This window comes from Rhipicephalus sanguineus, chromosome 6, assembly GCF_013339695.2.
Source record: "Rhipicephalus sanguineus isolate Rsan-2018 chromosome 6, BIME_Rsan_1.4, whole genome shotgun sequence".
NCBI classification, from domain to species: domain Eukaryota; kingdom Metazoa; phylum Arthropoda; class Arachnida; order Ixodida; family Ixodidae; genus Rhipicephalus; species Rhipicephalus sanguineus.
In genome coordinates, this window is record NC_051181.1 from 135264506 (window position 1) to 135277410 (window position 12905).

The following is a 12905-nucleotide window of genomic DNA, read 5'->3' on the forward strand; positions in this document are numbered from 1 at the left end:
AAGAACCAAATAATTAAGCAGATGGATGCTCATTGAACACAAAGTAAGATGAGCAACATATGCTTAAAATACCAGTACTTGTGGCAGAAATTATATAAAAGTGATAAAGCTGAGCACCAAATTACAAAAGTAATCGGTACGAGTTCAATATGTTATTTTCATATTTCGCCAAAATAGCCAGCATTGAATATATCAAAAATAAAATAAGCTAAGTGAGCCATACGCTTAAAATGCCAGTTATTGTGGCATAAATGAGGTCAAAGCTGATAAAGTGGTAAATGTAATCAGTCTCACATCAAAGTCGTCACAGCAGCAGATAGTAATCAGCGTGATATCGAACTAATCTCACACACATTTCACCTAAATAGCCTGCTTGTCTGGTACAAATACACAACTAAATCACACACATATATATATATATATATATATATATATATATATATATATATATATATATATATATATATATATATATATATATATATATATATTGCCAATGCCAGTACATGCACCATTGTCAATATTCTAGTATACGACTAGTATACATGCTGCATGCTATATGATAGTATACAGCTTGTTTTTGTTTTCTTTTATGCTCACTGGATGGTCAAACGGTTAAAGTTCACTGTTTTCAGTTTCCCAGCGTCACTTTGGAGCAGGTTCGGAGCAGTTACTAACAAATATTACACTTTGGAGCAGCATGGAACAGCATTTTTCTTTTGGAGCAGTTTGGAGCAGCACTTCCATCACTGCGCCTGGGACGGGCGAGGGACAGTTAAAAAGGTTTATTTTAAGCAGAGACACCCCACAGGGGAATTGTCGGATAGTGTGCTAAAACATTACTCGCAATTCCCTCATTTAACCAACTTATTGCAACAACAGCCGACATTAGCCATTATTTAGCCACCATAAGTTAACACCAACCATGATTTGGTCAACACTACCGAACATTTACCAGTGCTGACAGCTTGCAAATGAATGTGGTAGGTTAGGTGATGGTATGGTATGCGAGTAAATACGCGACACAACACTACAGCGAAAATACGGTAGGTCACGACTACTGTTCTCTGTTACGCTCACAAACACAAACACACACACACACACACACACGCACGCACACACACACACGCACGCACGCACGCACGCACGCACGCACGCACCTAATCACTTCAACGTCAGACTACAAGAGCTTGGGATTGTTAAATATGGCAGTGATGTGCCCGTAGAAAACACGGCGTCAAAACCAACAGCAGTGCTGCACGTCGTGCGCGAACATGACTCCGTCTTGATTGCCACCTGAACATACGTTCGTGAAAGGAGCAGAGTTGCGCCTATCCTTTCCTTGCGCCGCTACGCGCAGCGTGGTACAAGATAACGTGAAATGTTCCACCGCACTATTAATGAATGAATGAATGAATGAATGAATGAATGAATGAATGAATGAATGAATGAATGAATGAATGAATGTTTGCTGAGGATATGGGCCTCGGGCGAAAAGCTGCAAGGTATAGCTTGAGGAGTGAACGCGGCAACTTTACGGACGCGACGGCGGGATGCGACATCGTCGTGAAGGTGAAATGAACTTTATTTGGTTCTGGAGAACTCCAATCAGACAACCCCCGAAAAGGGGGGGGGGGTCCGCCGAAGTTGTTGGCCGCGCCCACGCCGGTACTGGAAGACCGTGGCCCTCCGCCCGTCCGCAGGCCTCCTGGACTGCCGAGTCCGCGTTCCGCTCCATGGTCACCAGGTGCAGCTATGGTTACTACCCATGCTCCACTTGAACTGTATGTGTACTTACTGCATATGTTACGTAGGGAGCGCCGTAGGTGTAGCCGAGCGGTGGCGCCACCATATCAGCATACGAGGCGGATGCGCTTGCACCAGCGTGCTTAGTTTGGCTATGGTAATTTGACTGCTACGCGCGCGGAGAGTGACTTTATTGCATTGCTTTTGCTCAAAATGGCGGACCTAAGCCCGACTTAGCTCTCTTTGGGAGCATATGCGGGAACACTATCGCCAGCATACGTAGCGAGCCACAGCAGGCGAGTCGGAGAAACAATCTCTTCAACGACAACGAGCGCTAACTGCAGCAGCTCTGGAGGGTGTGCTCCTCCTCAGTTGTCCTCGAGTTGCCACTTTTAGAGGCATCGATCATCGTGAACTGCAAGGGACGAAGCGCCCGCTTTTGCCACGGCCGCGCAGCCCGACACGGAATTGGCGCGGCGGTCCCTTTCTTGTGACCGCCGAGGACTGTATAACGGCCAATTGGTGGGAATTGAGTTCAAACGGCGCCAACAGGGCGGAGAGGGGACGCGGCTTAGAGCGAACGCGTGACCCCGAGGTTGAAGATTAAGTCCTGCGGTGTCGTGTACACAAAAGCGGGGCAAAAGAAATCACATATACGCGAAGGCCCACGACAAAGCGAAAGCTTGCCACTATCCGAGCAGACTCCAGGACTTCCCGTATGACGTGTCCCAAGCTGGATCCCATGGTTGCAAAAAAGAGAACCCCTGTCTCCATCGCGCGGCTGAGTCCTGCATATCTCATTGCTAGTGGCGAACTGTACACCGGCTGCAACAACGAGAGGTCGTGCACTGCCGCAAGAAAGAGGTAAGCCACGTGCGTTAGAAGGCTCATGCATTTTGCGCGAGCACTACCTAAGAAAGAAATTATAGGTTTTTTCGTCTATGCCATGCGGCACTTGTCGGTGCAACTTCACTGATTCAGCTTTCCAACGAGAGAAGCCGAACGCTTAAAAAGAAAAGAGAAAGAACGGAAAGAAATCAAGGATTGTCCGCACCGCCGTATACGGAAGAAGCGCATAGTCATCCAGGACAACATGTACTCTTTTGAGACTTTCTTTAGCTTTGTGGGCGTGTATAGGTGTGTGTGTGTGTGGGGTGGGGGCGGGGCGCCCCTTTAACTAGCACATCATCTTCGCACTGGGTACTGGTCGTAACGGCCTCAGTGGAAGGCGGTGAAGCTTCGCCCACTTCGCCCCCCCCCCCCCCCTCGTTCCTAGTGGAGAACCACGGGCACCTCTACGGTTGCCCTACATTTTTTCTAACTCTTCACAGAGCACTTCGAGCACATCCCAACTTTCATCTTTATGTATGTACAGAATACAAGAATACACCTTTCGTGAATACACTAAAGAAATCGAATGCGCTATAGATGCCGAGTGGTACCGGTGCGGCGCGACCGGTGACAATTTGACAGCACTAGAGTCACTACTGTCTGTAGTTCTGTGATGAGGCAAAAAAAAAAAAGAAAAACGCTAGTGTGCCATAATATTTAGGAGCGCGACAGAACCCCACGTGGTCACAATAAACCCAGAGTCCTCAACTATGTTGCTTTGGGAAGTAAAACTGCAAGTTTGCATGCCGCTATCTCATGACCCCCTATGGCAGCGCGGTCTGGGTACTTTTTACCACCCATGTGTATCTGGTTCCGTGAAACATGTCTTACCGTGAAGCGTTCAAGAATCGGTAAGACAGAAAAATACTGGTGGCTACGCCATTGTATACGTATAGTTCCTGCGCCATATAACGCGTAACTACAGTGAAACCTCGGTGATACGATCACAGCTCATACGAATTTCGGGTTGATACGAATTATTTGTTGGTCCCGGCCAAGGCCCATTGGCTTGCAGTGTAATGGATCACGGTTGTTGCGAACCGATTTTCATCCAGCGACGTTTGATACGAACGTACGCTGCCGCCCAGGTACGAAGAGGTGCTGTCCGCGCTGTCGCGGAAGACGCGCCAATCACGTGCGAGCGCGGGAACGCAAACATGGGCATGCGCGCCGCACCGCCAAATCTTCAGAATGACGATGTAATGAAAACACTTTTTTTTTTGCACTCAGAATAAACCTTCAGAGACGCGTCACGGCCTCCGAGATCGCGTGCGCGAATCATTGAGGCTCTTATGTGCCTCCGTGTGCCTTCGCGTTTAGATTACAGAGGACATTAGCGCCATGCTTTTTTTATAACGTGTCGACGCGGGCTGCTGTCGTTGTACTGTGTTTACACGCGCCTGCCTCGTGCATCAGACATTTTATGTAAGGTGGACGAGGACCGAAAGAAGGAGAGGACGGTCTTGGCAATGGAATCAGGCCTCACAACGTCAACATGCGCGACCGTTGAGGTCACACTTGTGCGGGTACGGCCGTAAATCTCCCAAAAAACATCCCCAACACCTACGCGATAACAAAATCATAACACAGGACCGTGGTTGTGTAATTTTGTGGCGTTGATCCATCGCGTCAAAGCGCTTCTTTTGTGACTTTCGCTGCAGTACTCCGGTGTCATGCAAAAAAGAATACTAAAATTTGGAAGGGGCTACTGCTGTCGCGGGTCACAGCGCACCTGGTTCATTAATTAAAAACGCGCGTACGAGCCGTATATTTACTATTTCCGACATCTAAAAACTTAACTGACAACCATTGAGGGTTCTTCCTGACGTTGCTGCGGCCCTGAAGAACAATAAATGAAAATGTACGCCAGTTTTGTTTTGTCGCATGCTCATTTTCCATGCTTTCTGGTGATAAGAATTTCGGATGATACGAATATTTTTGGTTGTCCCGTGAGATTCGTATCGCCAAGCTTTCACTGTAGTATACGCACACAGCTTCCGAGATACCGCGCATCCCGCGGTGTCGTGCACTTTTATACCACCCTTTCCGCCTAACTAACCTTGCAGAGTTGAGAAGCACGCAGCTTAGTATAGAGGACGGCGAATAAGACGCCCGACAAGCGCTCACCGCCCTGTCTCAAGTTGTGCGCTTCTAAACAAATAAAAAAAATCGGCCAACAGCTGCAGGCATTACAGAAAAAGTTGGTGTTCAATTGGCAAGCTGAACTGTCATTTTTTCTTTAGCTCTACTTTTCTCGGTACAGAACCAGAAAACGTTCTTGTCCGTGCTTTTGGCCTTGAAGCTAAGCCTCTTGGCACGTACGTCGTCATAGCAACGGACATGCGCAGTGACGGTTTGTTCTGCTCTCCCGCGCACTCCTCTCGGTCGTTCGGCGAGAGCCGCGAGCCGGCGGGCGCGCGCGCCTCGAGACCTCATTCCCGCAGTACTCGCTGCTATCGCTCGACAAGCTTGGTTTAACAGCGTTGAACCAGGGCATTTTCTTTGTGCTAGTCATCTTTATTGACAAGCCGTGTCCGTCCTTGACCAGACGCTGCCTAAATCTATGATGACACAGGTGCGGAACTTTCTATGCCGTTGCCACCATCCATCGCATTTGAGTTGTCTTCCGAAGACCAGAGACCAAGTGTTCTAGATAGACATGTGCGCCGGACCCAAAATCACCGGCGGCGACGCGCCGGTGTTTCCACCTCCGGCGGCGGCGCGTGAACGGCGCGGGGTTCATCGGACCGGCGGCGGCGCGGCGCGGAGGGGGGGGGGGGGGGCGAAGCAGTGAATGCGTAAGTACACGCCGTAATGTTACATGAACGAGGGCTAGCAGCTAACTCTTTTTGCTCCGACCTCACTTACCTCTACAAAACGCTGGTGAATGGCAATACGGCCGCTCCCGGGAGAGAAGCGGTTTTCGGTCAGTTTGTCGTATCAGTGGTCCGAGAGTGAGATCGCAGCGCTCACAACGCTCACAGCGCGTAGAAGGTATACGAGCCGTTCGCTGGGGGATGTCTGCCGAAATAGCGCGCGTGCCAGCGCTCTCGACCGTGCCCTTATAGTCGAAGTTCACAGTTGCTGCTCGAGTTACGCAGTACCTCTCCCCTGACATCCCTTCCTGCTCCTTCGCCCAGCAAATGACGGGCGACGCGTTTCCTTCTGCTTGGGGAGCAATCGACGGCAGGCCTCACATGTGGGTTGAAGTTATTCCGTGTGACGGAGATGGCCAGCTTGTTTCATCTCTGCTTTGGCCATGTTCCTTGCGAACGCTTGCGAGCTTTTACTCGCCGGTGGAACATACAATGCGCGGAGCGAATTTATCGTTTTAGAGTTTATATGGAGCATGACGGCGACGGTGAAGACCTGTCCTGAGTGTCCATACTATTTCTAACGCAATAAAATTATACAAAAAAAAAAACCGTCGAAGCGGGTTCGCCTTTTACCTGGAAAGCTGCATCGTCTCAGCTCTAAATAGTGCGTCCGTTGGAGCAATCATATAATCCGGCGCCTTTTCCATTGGTTTCGTTCTCGCCTTCAATACCCTTCTTACAGGGGACATCTCTTCACCACTTATTTCTTCATGAAGCACGCGTACAATATGTCGGCACTAAGCGTTGAACCTATCATGATTTCGCGCTTGTCGGCTACAGTCTTGTTGTCTCTGCATGCGCGGTCGCAAACGCACAAAATGGAGCGAAATTAGTTAATCGCGCACGATAGTCGTGCGAGAAAAGCAAGAGCGGGTGGGCGGCTGCATAGCAAAGCAGTATTGGAGACAATTCACAACCGTTATTTCTCGTATATGGACCAGTCGAGAGTATGTACCCTGATGATGTCACGTGAATCACTGTTTTGGCATCACGAGGTGCACCAAAAGACAAGAAACGCCAAGAGAGATTAACGCGCTCGTTGTTTTTGTTTTTCATTGTATTTTAAGAGGCTATTAGGGGCCCTTTATAAAAACAGGGCGTGCAAACACGGACACAGGAGAGTAGTCAAGACACCAGAAACGCCACTAACTGAAAAATCAGACTGCGGCCGAACCGAAGGTAGAGACAAATATTTATCTGCGCATTCCCACGTAAGAGGCCACACCTATCAATCAAGTACGAGTAGTGGTCTACGTGAGAGATAGCTGTTCACTCTCTCGACTTTTCTCTCATGTCCGTGTTTCCACGTCATGTCTTTTTAACATGAATACCTACCAACTAGCTCAGCTATATTCTAAGTTTGCCATTCTCTTTACTTCTGTATTTATTTATCGATTTACTTGAGTAAGAATGAAAGCAAAAAGTGTACTAACGCACCGATATATATATATATATATATATATATATATATATATATTACTTATCTATTTTATTTATTTATGCACAGTGTACTAGGTCCAAGACTCCAAAATATGTACAGAGAAGCGAGTTGGATTAGTTGGTGCGTATTAACTGCGGACATATCTACTAGCGCAAAAACACACAAAGGACGAGGTAAAGACGGCAGACAGGACGCAGCGCTAAACAACCGATCATTTACTTCCACAAGAAACAGGAAATCATAAGCTGCGCAGGAGGCTGCGCCATCCGGAAGAAAACGTTCAAAAAACGCCCCCATAAGCGTCGCAGTGGTATACATGATTCCACTGTCGTGCGGAAAGTGCTACATTGGCCAGACGGCTCGTCGTTTAAACGACCGTCTGAGGGAACACCGGGCATCTGTCAGTGCTGTCGCTGCCGCTTGCCATCTTGCTGACCATTGCCAAAGGTGCACGTGCACAGCACAGTTTCACTGCGCTCGTGTGTTCAGGCGGTTGCGAGGTCAATCAGACAGAGATTTACGAGGCCTTCTGCATAAGAAAAGCGGGTGATCGGTGTGTAAGCGCACCGTCGCTCGCCCTCAGCAACAAGGAGTGCGCATACTCGGAACGTAATCTGCGCCTATAGAACCGTTGGACTAGTTATGACACGATTCATTAACGTATGGCATGTGAAGGAGAAAAACAGAAAAAAAGCAGTGACGTTTACGGGGGCGTTTTTGAATGTTTTCTTCCAGGTCGCGCAGCTTGTGATTTCCTGTTTCTTGTGGAAGTAAATGATCAGTTGAAGTTGAGCGCTGCGTCCTGTCTGCCGTCTTTACCTCGTCCTCTGTGTGTTTTTGCGCTAGTAGATATGTCCCAAGGATAAGCTAACCAGCGAGTTGGGTCGTCGCCCTTTAAGGCTGGAGGACGCGGCAGCGTTAAGGTCAGGAAATACTCGTGATATTTATGGAGAAGAAAAAGATACAACTTCTGGGGAACTATTCTCGATACGTTCATCCAAAGGAGATGTCCACAGTCCATTTCAGCAGAGCGCATTCAGTGATTCGAAAAAGCGGTGAGCCGTGATGTCACCTCCCTCTTGACCACGTCGCCGCACCGAACCCGCCAGCACATTCCTAGCGCAAGAAGAGAGTGGACGAAATGCACAGAAACAGGAACTTTTCAGGTCTGAATTTGCATATGAATGTGTGCCAGATGTTTGAGAACGATGCAGGGAATGCGTACCGGCCTTACAGCTGCGTTAGACGAGCGGCCGCATTAAACCTGAAACGATGGCTAACACAATCAAAAGACATGTGCTCCGAAAAACGGATCTCTGAGGGCTGCGTTCGTTGCATTGAAGCGCATTCCGTCCCTATCATTTGTTTCGAGAGTGTTTGAAAGCTTCGTGATGTCATCATGGCGCTGCAGAACAAGAACCGGAAACAGCGGGCGCGCTTCTCGCCAAACTTCCGCTATTCAGCGGCCGCTGAAATGGACAGTTCATTACATGGAAACATCGAGGAGAACTCCTCCGGCGAAGTACTGTATTTCATTTCCAGATTCTCCATTTGAATTAAAAGAAAACACTAACGGCGGCGCGCCGCAATTATTGTGCGGCGGCGGCGGCGGCGTGATCTCTCTTCGGACTTCGGCGGCGGCGCGAGCGGCGTGACCAAAAACAGGCGGCGGCGGCGGCGCGGCGGCGCCATATTTTGGCGGCGCCTACTAGGGCCTACGTAGTTCCTAAACGGTAAAAATGAAGCGCACTGTACTCCGAGGAGGCCATAGAGTTAACATGTCAAGTTTGAGGAAATTTAGTTGCGCCAATGGCGCCAAAATGCCATAAACACACTTTGAAATTCGTGACGTCACGCGTGGAGATTTTGGCGCGACATTTAAAAAATGAAACCTTGAACTTCATTTTCTCCTTTATTAATGCACCTATGATGGTTAAATTAACGACATTATAGTTCTCAAAGTACAATTCATCAATCTAACCCGATTCATTGTTTCTCTTTAGTGTCTCTTTTCTCAATTTACTGGTTATGTCAATCTAGAAATTTTAATTGGTGTTTGCCACCCGTCTACTGCCTCCATTTTTAGTGGAGCAGCGGTGAGTAATGGGATCTGCCAATTTCTGTAGCACATACCCGTTCATGAAGATAAGTTTTTTGTGGTCATCAGTTTCACGTGGACCCTTAAAGAAAAAGTTGACTCTCGCAAGTTTTTTCACTCGTACTGCAATCCGCCTTTTTCATTTTCCTTTGCTGCCCTCTGCCGTTGTGGTAGGGGTTTGTTAGGGACCGGGACAACCGGTATTGCCAGAAGCAAAGCCTCCGAGATGGTGAGACGTTTCGCGACATTTCCGCTAGGGGATAGCGCAAGCGTACGCGCGGCGTCGTCGTGAAAAAGGCGGATTGTAAAGGTTTGTACGTGAACTGTCTGAAACTAGGTTTTTAATATTTCAGTGAAGTTTGCCTTTTGAGGCAACCCTCTTGGCAAAAGCAGCACATTTTTCGATTTCATGCAACTTATACACCAGTCCAGCTCTACTACATAATGAACTTGTATATAACGTATTAACGGTTATAGCGTAGTAAATGAAAAATAGTCTTGTCATAGTGTTACGAATATATGTTCACAACGAATTTTCGGATAAAACGAGGCTATTTTCTTGTCAGATGTGCCTTCGTTATAATGAGGTTTGAGTGTATAACGCTACCTTCCTTAATTTATTGCCGAAGAAAAGAAGAGAGGACACATTGACAAGAGCTATGCATATTGACTTGTACACTCCTTTCCCGATAGTTGGCGGTGGCAGAACTGGCTTAACACAACAAGTTCTGAAGGCAAGAAAATTCCCCATTTGGGCTGGGTATATTCAGGCAAAAGGTTGGAATTCAGGAAAACAGATGCAGTGTGTGTGTGTGGATGGAGAAGATCAATGGTAAATGATCTTCAGTAGAAGCCTTCTTTTTTTTGCACTGAACTCGAGACTACTAAAAAGCAATTGCTGTGTGAATATAGAACAAGGTCGTGCCAAAGAGAAAATGCAAACTAATGTTGAAAGGATATACATAAAATTATTTCACATTTTTGGTAATCAGCATAATGATAGATACAAGAAATGAGAGCTGTTACCAACATGTCCGTTTGTTCACCCTTGCGAGTCATATATCACACTGTTGCAGCAAATATGCATGACTATGCAGACTACAAACGTTATGTCGTCCTGTTAAAACACATAGCTACATTCCAACATTCGTGCCAATAAAAGTGTTGCTTCCTAACTTTATTCATATTTTTCATAGACTTTTTTCGCTGTGGAACTGGTTTCGAACTCGTACAGTGCGCAATTGCAGATGCAAAGGTTTCGCACACATAAGCGAGGGTTTTATTGACTGTAACATGCTCAATGAAGATGCTTACTTGAGTGCACATGTTGTGGAATGATTACAGAAATGAGGCAATTTGAAAGCCATAAATGCACAACTTCACAACTCACAGGTGCCTTCTAAGCTGGAAAGTACCTTCCTCTACAATGTCTCATCATAAAATGAAATGTAAACAAGAACAACACCTTCAATGTATTGCTACTTCAAAACAATATGGCTGGCCATTCATTATTCTACAGTTCTGAAAAGTGCTGTTCGAGCTACAATAATGTCACAAGCACTTGTGAAAGTTAAAGTAAAAAGGGGTGTGCTACTTCGCTTTTACAGTGTTTCAACTGATGTTGACAGTAAATCAGTGAACACAGGAACCGATAGCTTAAGTGGCTATTGCCAAAATTAGTATTCACACCCCTGTACAGCACAAACAGTCACTCAAGCTAATGAAACAATGTGAAGCCGCTCTGTACAGTAGCCATCCACTTCACACAAGTGGTAGCCAGATCTTTTCTAGAAAACAGGCATTACGTTGAAGGAAGGCATTTCATTATTTCAACAATATACAGGTACACAACGACACAGGCTGGGCTTCATTTTCACATTGCTCTTGTATGCTATCAATAACTTGAGCCATCACGAAAACTGTTTGGCAACTGACCAGATGGGTCTGCCAGAAGCGCCCCCACAAGCATGCGGGAAAGTATTAATGAATGTCAGGCTTTCAACAATGCCAAATGTTTAGCGAGTTACATGCGCCTTGGTAGCTCAGGGATGGAACAGCAGTAGTTTTCAAAATATGCAACAGCAGGTCATGGCAGAGAAATAATAAATCAACAAGCGAGAAAATAACAAGAGTTGTTATGCTGCTACGAAGATAAGCCAGTTTCTATCACAAGTGTTCCATGTCACTATAGCACTATTTGTGGTTGGAACAGCCAAAGCGTTTCCGCCCCACATTTTGGCGAATAACGAAAATTCCTGACAGGGGCAACTTACTTTTCAAGGTTCCTAGCAGCACGGTCACAGTGGTTGCTTACAATACTAAAATGCATCAGGGCTCAAAGCAAAGGTAGGCCTATTCAGATGGCAATTTGCATTGTTAATATAACCGATGGGTTCCCACGTCTCTCAATAGGGCTATCATGAGTGACCGCTTAGCAGCGGAGGCTCTAGTTTTCTTTAATCCATTTTAGCGCACAAGGCTCCTTGCTTTTTGCCTTCACTGGAACGTGGCAACTACAGCTGGGAATCAAACTTGCAATATTGTGTCCAGCAGGTGCTACCGTTGCTGCACCATTTTGCACCATGCACCGAACTTTCATCCCTGTGTTCAGATGGTACTAAGGCTGCTGCACTGCAAAGCACTGTCTTCGCTTTGCATATTCGTAGAAAAGTGCACTGCAGCATGCAGATGTTGCATCTAATGGCAAATAGAGGCACTGCTGTCAAATGTTGACAATGTCACACCTGTTCCTGAATGGCCAGCAAGAAGGCAGAATATTATGGGCCCGCAGTACAAATGAAGAATTGTACTATAGTTGGATACAAGTTAAGAAGTCTGCAGAGGCCCCACCCAGATGACCGAAACGCGGCAGCCAATCACCTCCGCGTCTAAAGAAATAGTCCCGCTCATGCATACGGCAACGTTCTCCGAAGGTGCGATCACCGGCTGTCCAGCTCATGACATTTGAGGAGGAAATGCCGCGGACTTCTAAAGCTGTATCTGACTATAGCTGATGCAAATGGTTGACACAAAGCTGCCATTTCTGACCTTAAACACAACTGTCACTTCCTGTGCCAACATTAGCCACATCCCAACTTTCCTTGCTAGTTCCAAAATCTATGCCCCAGACCCCACAAACAAACGTATGGGGATATACTCATGATTTAGCCGTAGCATACACGATAGCATCGATACACATATCGACGCATTGTGTTGTACAGCGCATGCCAGCTGACACGTCCAAGCCATTCTTTTTACTGAAGCTTACGGGTGTTGCCAACACTACATGCATGTTCTACAACACCTAGGTGCAATTATGCCTTCTACATAGGCTGGGTTGTCCGATTCGCCTCCAGTCACGCCACTGATAAAGCAGTCATGTGAAAGTACAGCAGAAATACAGGGGTGGGAAATGAGTGTTACTCGTGTAGTACACTTGCAAATGAGCACAATTCAGGCGTTTCACAGGGATTCGAGGGGTGACAAAAAAGAGTCACACCGGAAGAAATTTATTAAACGTCTCTATGCAGCTCAAATAAGACAAATGGGAGAAAAAATAAAAGCAACAAAACAGTGTCCAACCAACCCACTTACTTACATATCTACAAAAAGACATCTCCACAATTCCAACAGTAACCTTGCACAGAAGTAACCGCTCTGGCCTAGGCTCAGAGATACAAAAGAAGCAACCTGCATTAACATCATCATAGTACCACCTGGTCGAAGAAGCTTCTTTCATTTGTATATATATATTTTTTTGATTAGCAGACACACATCTCCACGGCTAGTACACTAGGAAAGCCAACGCACATATGAAACAGGTGACGCGATTGTGAAGCTACACCAACACTTT

At 46.7% G+C, this 12905-nt stretch overlaps 1 protein-coding gene across 2 annotated transcripts in view; it reads right to left on the bottom strand.

Annotated features, from left to right (window-relative positions):
• Positions 1-12905, bottom strand: part of LOC119396497 (intersectin-1) — an 88696-nt gene that overhangs the window by 26650 nt on the left and 49141 nt on the right. The window lies entirely within an intron of this gene.